Source organism: Primulina tabacum, chromosome 2, assembly GCF_025594145.1.
Source record: "Primulina tabacum isolate GXHZ01 chromosome 2, ASM2559414v2, whole genome shotgun sequence".
Taxonomy (NCBI): Eukaryota; Viridiplantae; Streptophyta; class Magnoliopsida; order Lamiales; family Gesneriaceae; genus Primulina; species Primulina tabacum.
The window spans coordinates 35159244-35172932 of NC_134551.1; the positions used below are offsets into that span (position 1 = coordinate 35159244).

General features: G+C 35.2%; 2 pseudogenes; both read right to left on the minus strand.

Moving 5' to 3' along the window:
* Positions 1-4696: 4696 nt before the first annotated feature.
* On the minus strand, positions 4697-9438 carry LOC142531698 (protein REDUCED WALL ACETYLATION 3-like; annotated as a pseudogene).
* Positions 6916-8898, minus strand: LOC142531705 (protein REDUCED WALL ACETYLATION 1-like; annotated as a pseudogene).
* Positions 9439-13689: the final 4251 nt, after the last annotated feature.

Sequence of the window (13689 nt, forward strand, 5' to 3'; positions counted from 1 at the left end):
ATTCCGTACATAATGATACTGATTGATTTGAAAGAATTGAAATATCAGTTAGAGGATTTACTGGCCGAAAGTTCCATCTGATTGTGTGTTTCTTTGTAAAATACTTCAGTTCTGATTATGGGTTGATGAATCCGGTATTCAGAGGTATTCTGATGATTTTATGCCGTTTATCTATGATATTTTGTGATATACTCGTGGCATATGACTGACTGAATTGAATATCTTGTATTGAAGGATCTGAGAACTGAAATTGTTGTATATAGAAATTGTTCAGATATGAATCTTGATTGAAACAGATTGTATTCCGAGTATGTGATATCCGAATATGGTATACCGATTGATATTAGCACAGCTGAGGCAGTGATCAGTGACTGAGAATGATACCGATGTCAGAAACTTCTTTATTTTCTTGCCCGAGTTTAACAGATTATTGTATATGACTGTTATTTTGAAATTGCTTGCGAATTGTTATTGTTCTAAAACAGTATTAAAGACAGATTATATTGTTTGGGGGACATTACATCCGAAGATGATATAGCAGCTGATCTAAACAACGTCGAGGATGTGATACAGATTATTGGGAACCGTTGAGAGTATATACAGTTCAAGCCGAATCAGAGCTGATTTTGAAAATTCCAGCAGTTTAGAAGTTTGATCAGACTATTCAGAACTTGATTCGATAGTCAGAACAGGGTGTCAATCAGAATATCAGGTAGGTAATACTGTATTATATGTAAATAATCGACTTGTTTGTGCCGAATATTTCGAATCTGAAATGACAAATATAGTCAGAAGCGCACGGTAGTCGATTCAGTATTTATTCTGATGACAGAAAATGTATGATTATTCAAAAAGACAGTTTTGATATAAACAGAGGAGATCTGTTGTAGCAGAGTTTGTACTGAAATGTACGCATCGTCGACAGATGAGGACAAAAAAATAGAAACGAGGAGGTTGGTTATATAGATTATCGATTCTTGAATAGAAATGGGAGTACATTTCTATGGATTGTGTGACGACACTACTGAAATCTGGATAAGATTGTGCTATGATGTAATTATGATTAACAGATGGCTTGAATCTGCTTATATGATGTTGTACAGGATGACGTACAGATACAACCAGACGACTGAGATTTATGTCAGAAAAAGGGGTCAAATGGTAATGAATGCCAAAGTTGATTATATCAGAATGTGATTTTGGATTGATTTTGTACTTTTGGCAGAATGTACAATAAACTCTTTCACTTATCGTCTATAGATCGACAGATAATTGAAGCAACTATCCTGATACTGGAGGATATCCAGGAACTGTAGTGCTGGATTTTAGCACTAGTTGACATGATTTATTGTCACTTGTAAATTATCGTATAACGATAGCTATCAGATGAGTATCGAGATAGCATCATTCGAGGCATTGTACAGTAAGAACTGCAGATTTTATTCGTATGAGAATTATATCTCCGAGATACCTGAGATTGGATCGGATGGAATCAGAGATATGAAAAAGAAATTGAAACTGATTTAGAAAAAAATAAAGACAGCTCAGAATAAATAGACTGAATATATCAACGTCGGATGATGACTGTTGATAATTGAAGCTGGAAGATTGAATATAACCTCGATTGGAATTATCAGAATTGATAGGAGATGTTAATGTTGATTTATTATGAGCTGTTAATTGGTATATACGGATGTTGTATAGCCAGTATTGTGAAATTGATTCTATTATCAGTTATTTCGAGTGGTATTATGAGATTATACTTCTTGAAGCATTATTCCAGATTGGAAATCAGAATCAGTAAAAGAAAAATGATTCCGAACAATGACTATTCCGCTTGTGAAAGTTCAATAGAATCGTTATGATAGTGAAGAAACTATTTGCTGAATGGAATCTGAAATGAGATAAAGATTCTGGAAGTAGTTCCTTAAAGTGAGTTTTCTGATTAACTTCCGGTATACATTTCTTTCGGGTTGATATGATTACTTGAGATATGATCTGATTGCCTATGATTTCGAGGACGAAATCGAATCTTAGGGGGGGAGAAATGTAAGGCCCGAGAAATTTATCCTGTTAATCTGAAATGATTTAGTGATTAATTGACGTGATTATAGACATAATGAATCAGACCGAGAAAGACGAGAAAAGACGCGAAATATGTGCGAGGGAGATGCCATCCGCGCACATGCGCGATCTGGTGTGCACACATGTGCGGGTTTGGCAGAAGACCCCGCGCATATGCGCGGCGTGAGGGCGCGCATATGCGCGAGGTGTCCAGTAGCCAAGGGGCTGGAACAGAACATTGCGCGTACATGCGCGACGTGACCCGCGCACATGCGCGATGTGAGCCGAGAGTTGCGCGCACACGTCGCGCACATGCGCGAAATGTCCAGAGAAGTTGGCGCATATGCGCCGGATGGAGGCGCGCATATGCGCGAGTTGCAGTGCACGAGACAGTAGGTCTCGCGCATATGCGCGACGATGGGGCGCGCATATGCGCGAGCTGCCGTGAGTCAAACGCGCCGAGACATATTGTCTCGCGCATATGCGCCGAGTGATGTCCCGCATATGCGCGAGACGTGCAGTATGCACATTTAGCCACTTGCCTTGCATGCGTGAACGTGTAGATATATATATATATATGTACAAGCCATTTTTGTCTGAGAATCAAAGGAAGAAAACCGAGGGAAGCTTCGGGTGAAATTTAATTTACGAGCAATCCGTCCGTCTGTTTTCGAATCCGAGTACAGTACTGTGTTCCTAGCGACGGCAGCTACAACGGGACGTAAGTTTCATTGAATTCTGGTATCGTTTGAAATTATGATATTGTCATAATTGAATAGGAATCATATATGGTGTTTCTGATATAATAGACATCGTATAATTGAAGTCAGATTGAAGAACAGACTGTGTATGTATTTGTTATGATTTTCGGAGTTGATTTGATTGAAATTCGATATCAGAACTGTATTGTTATTGATTATAAGTTGTACCGATATTGATTATGAATTCGGGTATTATATCTGTGATGTTGAGATTGACGGGGTTATCGAGATTGTATTGTTATACCGTCGAAAATCAGTAAATTGATATTGATCAGATTCGGTAGTGATTTCGATTATATCGTGATATCGTCGATATGGATTAGATTGTATCTTGATTCAATATTGATCAGATTATGTTTGATTTGAGTATTGATCAGAATAGATTTTGAATTGAGTTGCATATTGAGATTGTGCCTATGCGATATTGTATTTCAGATTTATATGGACAGATTTGACTTTGAGACTTCTACTTCGTCAGACCGAGAAGATAAAGGTATAAATTAATGTTGAGTTGGGATTGCACAACTCGAGTAAGGTTTGATTTGAGTCTCCCGAAATCACATACTTTATTTTATTGCATTGTTATTTGCAATTGAATGATATTGATATCTTTGATTTATTGATTGATGTACGGAGTCATAGGCGGATACGTCTAGTCGTACACGGGTGATCTTGTGACAGAAGCGCCTGATAGTGGTGGGATCGCCACGGGCACATTGCACGATGTCACAAGATAGGATATTGGTGAAAATGCCAAAGTCTGTGACGGTTAGGTCAAGATACCGGACGTTTGGCTATATCGGAGTGGATAGAATTGGAGTTTCTTCTATTACTGGTGTTCGATATGGAAAGAGCCAAAGTCCGTGAATAAGAACATGCCACCACCGCGATCGGGAGTGTAGGTGGGTGTATGTTCTTATTCCGATCAGGATCCCTAGATTAGGACTGAGTCGAGTCTGAGTCTAAGAATCACGGAGAGTGATTCATTGCTTGATATGGAATTATGTTCCTGATGATGATATATGTTTAGAATATAATTTATTCTTGATATTGATTCATGTTTAGGATTATAATACATGTGATGAATATTTGATTCATGTTCTGATTTTGATACATGTTATGAATGTTTATTTCATGCTTTTATATTGTTTATATGAAAGGCATGTATACATGATTTATACTGGGAATATAATTCTCACCTGGAGTTATCCGGCTGTCACTACAAGAATAAATGCTTATGGTGACATTCATAAATGTCATCATATTCAATATTTAGTGACATTTAAGTTTTAGTGACACCTCCAACAAATGCCCTCTATTTCAATGTCGTCTTAAACTTCCTGAAATTTTTTAATGTGATTATAAGATGTTAATGACAACTTCATACTGTGTTACTAATTATTCATATAATGATAATTTTAAATGTCAGGAAAACTCATGTTTTAAAGATATTTATACATGCCTTGTTATTATAGTAATAATGACAAATTTATATGTCATTTAAAATCATTTATAATGACAACTAAAAGTGTCGTATATGTTATTTATTGTGGCAATACAAAATGTCACTAATGATAGGTTATAAGGTTAATTTAAAATGTCTCATTATATTATCTGTAATGACACTTACAAATATCTTCTATACTAGTATATAAAGACATTGAAATTGTCATTAATAGTTAATTATAATGACTTTTTGAAATGTCTCCATATGAGTTTTACAATGACATTTTTTATGTACATGATTTAATTTTCTATTGTGATATAAAAAATGTCATATTTTATGAAATGTCATCGATTTTCAATATTTTCATGATATAATATTCAAGGATATAACAAATTAACATAAATACAAATACAAAATTTTAAAATAGAAATTTAATTGCTAATCAATAATTGCCATTAATTTTGCAATCATTAATATATAAGACTGACAAATTTGTTACCTCGAAAAACATCTATACCCCAACAAATGTACCAAATGTATCAAATGTATTTAGTTTAAGAACTAACAAATAATTAAGTCTTGTAAAGCAAAACATAAGCAAACTTGTGACGCATCTTCATTCTTCAACCATCTCATCTTAATCAAAATCCAATATTCTTGTCACCTACAATAAAAATTCATATATTTATATGAATGAAATAAAAACAAAGAAGAATATACCGCAATCTTTTTACCTTCGTGTCACCTTGATTTAAATTCTTTCTTGTGTGTAAAATGGTTCAACCATTTCGTCCGACAAAATAATTACAAGGTCAAAATTCTAATGGTTTCGCCAGATAAAAGTTTTTCCTGCTTGAAGCACTTTTCTGTTTGAACACTTGAATCTGAGAAATGAATCTTGGGTTAGTAGCTAGCTTCAAGAGTGTTTAAGCACCCTGTGAAGCCAACTTTCATCACTAACTATACAGTATATACTTATCATCCAGGGATAAAGAACTAACCTGTCGTGTTAGTGAGTGATTTGGAGAAGGGCTAAAGCGATGCAATATAAACAGACACAGATGCATGTTCCAGCAACACAATTGTAAAATAGCTTCTTATCGTCTCTTGTGGGTACGAAAGCTCCTTTAAATGTATTGGTCAGTTCAAAAAGCCAGTAAGAAACCTGCAGTGGTGAAAACATCGAAAACAGAAATTCCATTATGCGAGGAGCATTTAATCAGTCATTAACTTGAAGAATTGGAACAAAACAGCCACCGCCCATGTGGTGAAGTGGCACAGTCTGGGATTGGGAGAGGTCAAGGTTCAAACCCTGTGAGAACAAAACCCCAAACCCCCTCTTCCAGTCTCCCACCCTCTCTTCCAGTCTCCCCCAAGTTGTAAAAAAAAAGAAAGAAAGAAAAGAATTGGAACAAAAAATAAATTTACTTACTAAGATGTAAATGAAGGTAGTGAGCATGAACTTAAGTAATGGATAATCTGGAAGGAAGTAGAGCAACCATTTAGGCTGTCCATTTGGAATATTTGATCTGCATATTGTAGGAAACTTGTTAGCCACGTAATTTTAGTTGTGTTAGCTGTCACGGAAAATTTCGCAAGTCCCTAATTCTTCATATGAACAAGAAGAAAACATCTTGGAACCAGCACTTGAAACATTTTATAGATAACTTTAAAAAATTTAGATGCCTTCTACCGGGGAAAAAGTACTTCTTGTTTTTCTTATTAGCAGAAGCGAACAAGTGAATATATTCGTGTAATAGTCCATGAATAAGCAATAAAATTTGTATCAAATAATCATTCCAATAAGTAAAAATCGCCAAACAAGCAAGAGAATAAACTCACACACCTCAGCCAGATATGAAACTGGGAAATGTAGGTTTCCAGAGTAATTTTTCCAAGCCACCTTGTACCCAAAAACAGTGGTACAATAAGAAAAAAATGGGAAAACAACCCCCGGGTTTAGCTTTAGCCCAAAAATAACCTTGCAATTCTTTCCCATTGAAAAGAGCTACACAGTTTTGAATTAAAAATATAACAAAAAATAGAACTTACGGAAAAAGGGTCAAAGAGAAATTTCGAATATGCTGGCTGAAATTCCTCAAACATAAATAGACACTGATAGACAAAAAAACAGAGATCATTTCCACATATAAGCAAGCTAAATTAATGGTTTTAGTAACAATAAAGCCTCTGGCCAAATAAAGAAATAATTTTAACATTCAAATAGGATGAAAAAATAATTTAGAAATAAGCAGATAAACTAAGAAAAAATATTGATACACACGCTATTGGCATCCATGATGTGTAAGGATGAAGCTTGTTGTAAGCAATCTTGTCCAGCTTGTATGCATTCGTACCAGAAATAGCCCACCTTAAGAAGGAAATTAGCAGGAAATTAGATTTCAAAATAAAAACGAATCATCAAATCTTGTTTCTGGAATGAAATTATTTACAAATAAGGCGACTGCAACGACTGATATCTTAATTGTCCGTCTCCGCTTGGTCTCACACTCCTCCAGTTTCTCCATCCACTTTTCCACCTACAAGGATAAAATTGATTAAAAAATAATAATAAAAGGTACAATCAGCAACTTTAATCTCTCTCTTCGGCCTTACATTTGGGTGATAATGGGCATAAATTATTCCAATGATCCATACATAGCGATCAAGCCCAGATCTAAAATGCCATTTATGAATTAATGGAAGATCTGGTTTGGAAGGATCCATGTACCCTGTCATCGAGATAAAACAACAATCAGGTAGCCAAGGCTTCAGACTAGAAATTAAAACAAGAAATTTAAATTTATCTCCTTTTGACCATTTATGATTAAATACTCATCACATAAAAAAAATTATCACAGGAAACCCCAAAAAGTACAAGGTCACTGATGGTTACGTACCGAACAGAAAAGTCAGAGGACTCCAGACTATGACAAAAAATCCAGGTATTTCCCACACCAAAATCAACAAAATGAAGCACATAAAAAATTTCAAAACAATCACCGATCTTATCTCATTATATTGGTGGCCAATCCCAAGGGCCCCATATACCACAAGAGTGAATAGCGTATGCATTGGGCAGATATAGTAAAGCATATAGTCGTTGTTGAGAGCAATACAACAAAATGCCACGAAAAAATTTAGCCTCCACATCATCTCCACAGGCAACAAATCATTTTTTTTAAAGAAAAATCCCACGTAAAACAAAAACATGTGAAAATCAAGTTCAATGAAAAAATATAAAGCAGATTACAATGTCACCTGAGCAAATCGAGCAATACTAAAATCTTTTTTGACATAGTAATAGGAGAAGTTACCAAATCCAGTCATCCACGCATATGCAGCAATCAAAACACGAAACGTATTGTAAATTTCCGATTCCGCAAAGTAATGATACATCAAAAAACAGAACCTATAAAAGAGGTGGCAAAAGGCATACAACTGTCAAAGGCTTTGTGCACAAGGTGTGTTAGTGCACAGCAGCAGCAGCTAAACAGGCTTATCAAAATGATCTACAGTTGTCCAATTTCTGCTGAGCATAAGATAAATCATAGACAAGGCAAAAATTAAACTTGCATAGCAATAACAGGCAGTATGAAAATATTATAAAGGTATCAGATTTCTGATGAGCAGAAGATAATTCTGGACAGGTGACAAGGAAAAAAATCCCAACTTCCATATGGCAGAAAGAACATGTGAGAGCTTAACATTTTTGTGCAAGTGCAACTTAAGAAAGAGAACTTGAATGCAGTACTTTTTGTTCTGTTTTTTCTCCTTTCTTGGTATTCAACCAGATAAATGCTTAACACCCAACTCTTTCAAGATTCTAAATCATATTTTTGAATGGTTTGCCACAAATACTTGCCTGCATCCATCCTTTCCACTCTTCAGTCTGATGGTGGTTCAAATAAAGTATGGATTTTCTAGAAAACGCTGACTTGTCATTATTTTTCTTGATAGATGTCATTGTTGAAGCTATGATAAGAAGAATGTACAAAAAACAGAATACATCTAGTCTGTAACTCTGTCCAACAAGGAAAAAATAATAATAAGCTTACGCCGATCGAGGAAGAGTATATAATAATGCTTCAAGATATGGAAAAAGCCACACATTTCACTGCCAGTTATAATAATTCTTAAAGATATGGAAAATTTGTAGAATGTAAATAAGAAGAGGACAAAAGAAACAACGACGCTTACATTTTTGAAGGGGGATGATGACTTCTGATGTTCCAACCACTCAAAATATATCCATGCAATACAAGAATAATACCAAGCAAAAATGACACCTAAAATATCGTTAGTAATGATTTCACAGTATATCCAGTGATTCATATTTCAAAGAAAGTAATACCTTAACAAGCAATGAGATAAGCAAGAAGCAAAAGCAGGTTTATACAAAAAAAATTTAAGAAGAATAACATAACAAAGCAACTCATGATGTCACTACATAATAGCTATCAAAATTCAAAACAGAAACACTAATAACTTCACTATATAATAGCTATCAACATCAAACAACTGAGACGTAAACTAATTCAAATGCACCAACAATGCAAGAAGACAAGCTGAAATAACCATCACCTGCCAAAAACTCGAAAAAACATAACAACACTTTTACCTGCCCAGGGGTCACAGGTCCAGAATCCACCGCCATTTCCTAATAAAATTCCAACGAACAAACGATCCAAGATGCAAAAGTAGAGAATTCTGTCCGATCAAGCGAATGCAACACGAAAATACGTGTACAGAATCCAAACTCCAAAGAGTTAAACTACTGATTGAGAAGGTAAAAATATTGCGGTATATATATACACACAAGAAATAATTTTATAGGGAATGACCAAGAATTATTTTAAGCTTCTGATCCTCAGCAAAATACCAATAAACAACCTAGAAAACGAAGCCAAATCTCACCTGAGACGGACAAGGTGCGACGCAGAAAACAGAGCTGGGACTTGGAGCTTCTAATTGAAAAATTTTTGCCTCGTTTCTTTGGATTCAAGTGATGAACAGGGTTTCCTGGACCTCAGCTGCAATCCATGGTGGTCGGAGCACTGATTCCTGGTGGCGCAGTGGTCAGATCGATGAGGAGGAAGAGAAGGTGACCGGTTGGATAGGGTTTGCGCCTGTTTCTCTTTCTTACGATATATAAATAGAGTTGTAAGCCAAGTTCTTGTATGGACCCGAGCAAATAAAATGATGGGCTTACGGTAAAATATTGAGAAACAAGTAGCAAATAACATTAAAAATTATTTGGAGAAAAAATAAAAAATTTGAAAAAAATTATAGCCAATCATATAAATTGGGGAGAAAAATAGATAAAATAAAGGTGAGAATATTAAGGTTGGATAAATATTAGAGGAGGAAAAATATTTGTTTCCCTCCATATAAAAAATGACATCAATTAAAAATGTCAGGATAACTAATCTAATATGTTTTTTTATTTTACACATTATTAATTTTTTACAAGTGTCATTATTAAGTATTTGTAACAACATTTAATTAGAAGTGTCTACAAAAAAGTGTCACAATAGCCATTTATTGATGTAGTGTGTTGTCTTGTTTGTATGTGTGCATGACAACAGGTGGGACAGGATCAGGGTCAAGAAGAGAACAAGGCTGGACTAGATACCGTGGAGATCCGGGCTCAGAAGTAAATTAGGAGTCAGTACTGATATGTAGTTGAACCTAGTTGGATTATTGTAGACCATACAGGACTTGTATGTTTATATTTAATATGTAATTCAGATTGATTTACATAATGTTTTCCGCTTTGTATTTTAAAAAAAAAATTAGACCATGTTTATTATAATTGAGTAATTAGTCCCAAAGATGATTAAGAACTTGATTAGCGTTCGGGTCCCCACAGCCTGCCACACCCTAGTTGAATGGTGTGTCAGAACGTCGTAACTTGATATTGATGGATATGGTCCGATCTATGATAAGATTCACTGAGTTGCCACCATCCCTTTGGGATATGCGCTTGAAATAGCGGCAAGGTTGTTGAATCAAGTCCATGCCAAGGCTGTAACACCCCGAAAATTTAAAGGTTCACGTAAACCACAAGCATGCAACTATTAAATTCCCTTGTATTTTAATTAAATGTTTTAATTGCATTATTTATAAATGTTGTGCATATTGACATGTTTAAAATATATTTTCCTACATAGTTGCATTAAAATGTATCTTTAAAAGGTTATTCGAGTTGCGATCGAGGAACGGAGACCGAGGGCTGAAAAATGTAAAATGTTTTTATTAAATAATTATTTTAATTATTTAAAATATGGTTGTGGTTTTTCATATTTTTGAAAATAAGGGGTTTTGAGATGATTTTATACGTCGGTACGTAAATTTTATCGGGGTTGTTTTTTCAACAAAAATACGAGCGTTTTGGCAATCCGGCTAATAAATTCACAAACTTTATTAAACAAGATTATTTTTAATATTTTAATTAAATTCTAATTAAGTACTAATGAGCCTAATTAGCCTACCTAATGGGCATAAGCTTAATTAGTAACTTAATTAAGTATTTAATATTCAAAACCCTTCCCCACACCATGGAAACTCACGACCCCACTCCCCTAAATCATACCAACTCCTTTTCCTCTCAATTCACGACACAAGGGTTTGGAAAGGAAAAGCTTCGAAAATTCTTCAAGGTTTCAAGCCAAGGTTCTTCTCGTCGCCGTTCTTCGCAATCGTCAACGTTTATTCGTGCGTAAATTACGCAAAGGCACGTCATATTCTCTTTTTACTCATCATCACACCATATTATGTAATTATGTTTGAAATTGCATGAAAAACAAGAGCACCTTGATATATTTTTGTTTGTGCATCCAAGGTGATTTTTAAAGCTTGATCTTTGTTCCAAAAACATGATTTTTATGTGCACAAGGGGCTGCTGTCATGATTAGGAATTGATATGGGATGTTTGTATATGTTTTTAAAAGGTCCTAGAACACCTAAAAATACTGCCCAACATGAAAATAAAAAGCTGGAGCCGAAGGGGTAACTTAGGAAGAAAGGGCCGAGAGTTTGTGTGTCTTCATGGGTTTGGTTTTGATGCATGGGACTTAGGGACTCGACCAGGTCTTGAGGAGGGCTAGCTTGGGACGTGACTAGGTCCTAGGAATAGTCTTGGCATGGCTAGGACTCATGTACCAGGCTAGGGAAGAGTCCACGCTGCATAGGACTCTTCCCATAAGGTGATGGTGGTCGGCCGAGATTTTCAGGGGAATGGCTCGGTTGATGGCTGGGCTAGGTGGTCTGGGTGATGGCTTGGGATGGTCCAAAGAGGGGTAGGAAGGGTCAGGGCTCGTGGTGGCTCGAGCAAGAGTCCACGCGAGGCATCACGCACGCACGCACGCAGGGAGCGAAGAAGGGGCGCAGGTTGCTGTCCTTGATTCAGAAGCTTCGCTGCTTGGGTCAGGGGCTGGGTTAGGCATGGATCGAGTCTGGGCATGGTCCAGGGATGGCTAGGGTAAGGTAGGGCTCGGTGGTTAAGGGCTGTAAGGGTCCTAGAGTCGCTAGGAGTTTATATACAAGAGTTCATCCTTGTGCGCTAGTTTGGGTGAATTTCCAAAAGATAATTGAGCGGGCCATGGCTATTTTTTTCGGGCTGGGCTTGCACAGTGGGTGCGTAGGTGGGTTGGCTAGGTTTTGGCTCAAGGTGGCTCAGGCGTGGCTCGAGTAAATTAGGAGATGGTTCTGTGTGTTCGATAACGTGTCAAAAACAAAAATTAAAAGGCTAAAATTGAATCCATGGGTCCACGGGTGTGGCTCATGACTTGGAAGGATATAATAAATCCTAAAAATGATATGTTTAAAATTTGGGATCAAAATAAGGAGTTTTGGATTTAATCGGGATTTAATCGCCGCACGAAACGCTAATTAACGAATTAATTGAAACGCCGAGTTTTAAGCTTTATAAAATTATGAAAAATTATATTTAAGTTTAAATAATTATTAAAAGTCTAAGTTTGTAATTTGGGAATTTTATATTAAGGTTTGGTTTAATTCGAGATTAAAACGCATTAATATGTCTCATTTAAAGATTAATTTAAAAGTCCTCGATTTAAGCTAAATAAAAATATAAAAAAATTCATGTAAGCTTGAATAATTATTTTGGTCATGTTAGAGTAAATGAAATTAAGAAAAATTCAAAAAAGAGAAATTTTACGTCCAGGGTAAAACAGTCTTTTTACACCTAGAAATTAGTAAACATCATGGCTGTGTCCTAAATGCTATTTTATATGCTAATATGATTATTTTCAATGATTATGGATGTTTATACGTTAATACGTCAATTTTAAATGTTTATGAATTTTTAAGATAATATGTTTATTGATTTATGATAATATGCTAAAACGTTTATTTTAAATGTTTATTTTAAACGTTTACGATGTTAAAATGTTATTTTAAAATATTCATGGATGTTTATGATTTTAATATGTTAAATTATGATTTTTTAAATGTTTATAGATTTTATGATTTAATGTGGACATTTAAAAGACATGTTGGATGCTTGGTTTAAAAGAAAAATGATATTATATGCACGTTTTTATTAAGTGATGGAAATATGAAATGTTAAAGAACGTGAAGGGATTGTGACTAAATATGTTTGAAATATCGTGAGGGTTATGGTCCCAGTGGGAGCTCGACGATCGTGTTTCCGTTGATACGAATACGATGATATGATTGGAGATGTCGTGTGGGGAGAAAGCCCACAGAGGGAGCCCATTTATGGAAAAGGCCCCAGAGAGAGCCCCGATATTGCTTGTTTTCTTAATTGCTCGCAAGCGCACGACGTCAAATTATAATAAAATGTATTTTCGAGTACAAGTGTCGATCCCACGAGGAGTATGTATATAAATGTATATTAATGCTTGTAATTAAAATAGTCTCGTCTTTATTTAGAAAAATCAATCAAAAGATTTGTTTGCAAGAATAACTAAATTGAAAATGGATTTAAATAAAATATAACACCAAACTTTAGCAAATAACAATGGGATAAAAGATCTAGAGGTCCGATTTTACTCAACTATCCACCATGTGTAATATCTTGTAGCTATGTTATAAAAATAATTCTTATTCATTTGCAAAGAATCCTATAATTATCTACTCCCTCTCCCAAGTGCTAGTAGATATTGGTTATCTAAAATTTGATTGCAATGTTCCCATCAACAATCTACAAATAAATAACATATCAAGCACTAGATTCTCTATAGGCTTCAATAGCATTATAGGTCCTCCCAAACTCTATAAATACCAATGATGCTTTTTTTTTTATAATTTCCTCTTCCGAGTGATAAATTGTAAACATATAAATCATTCAACTTATGGCCAATAAATTGAAAGAAATAAGATTAGAACAATACAAATGAACAATATGAATAACTTAAATAGCTTAGTTCA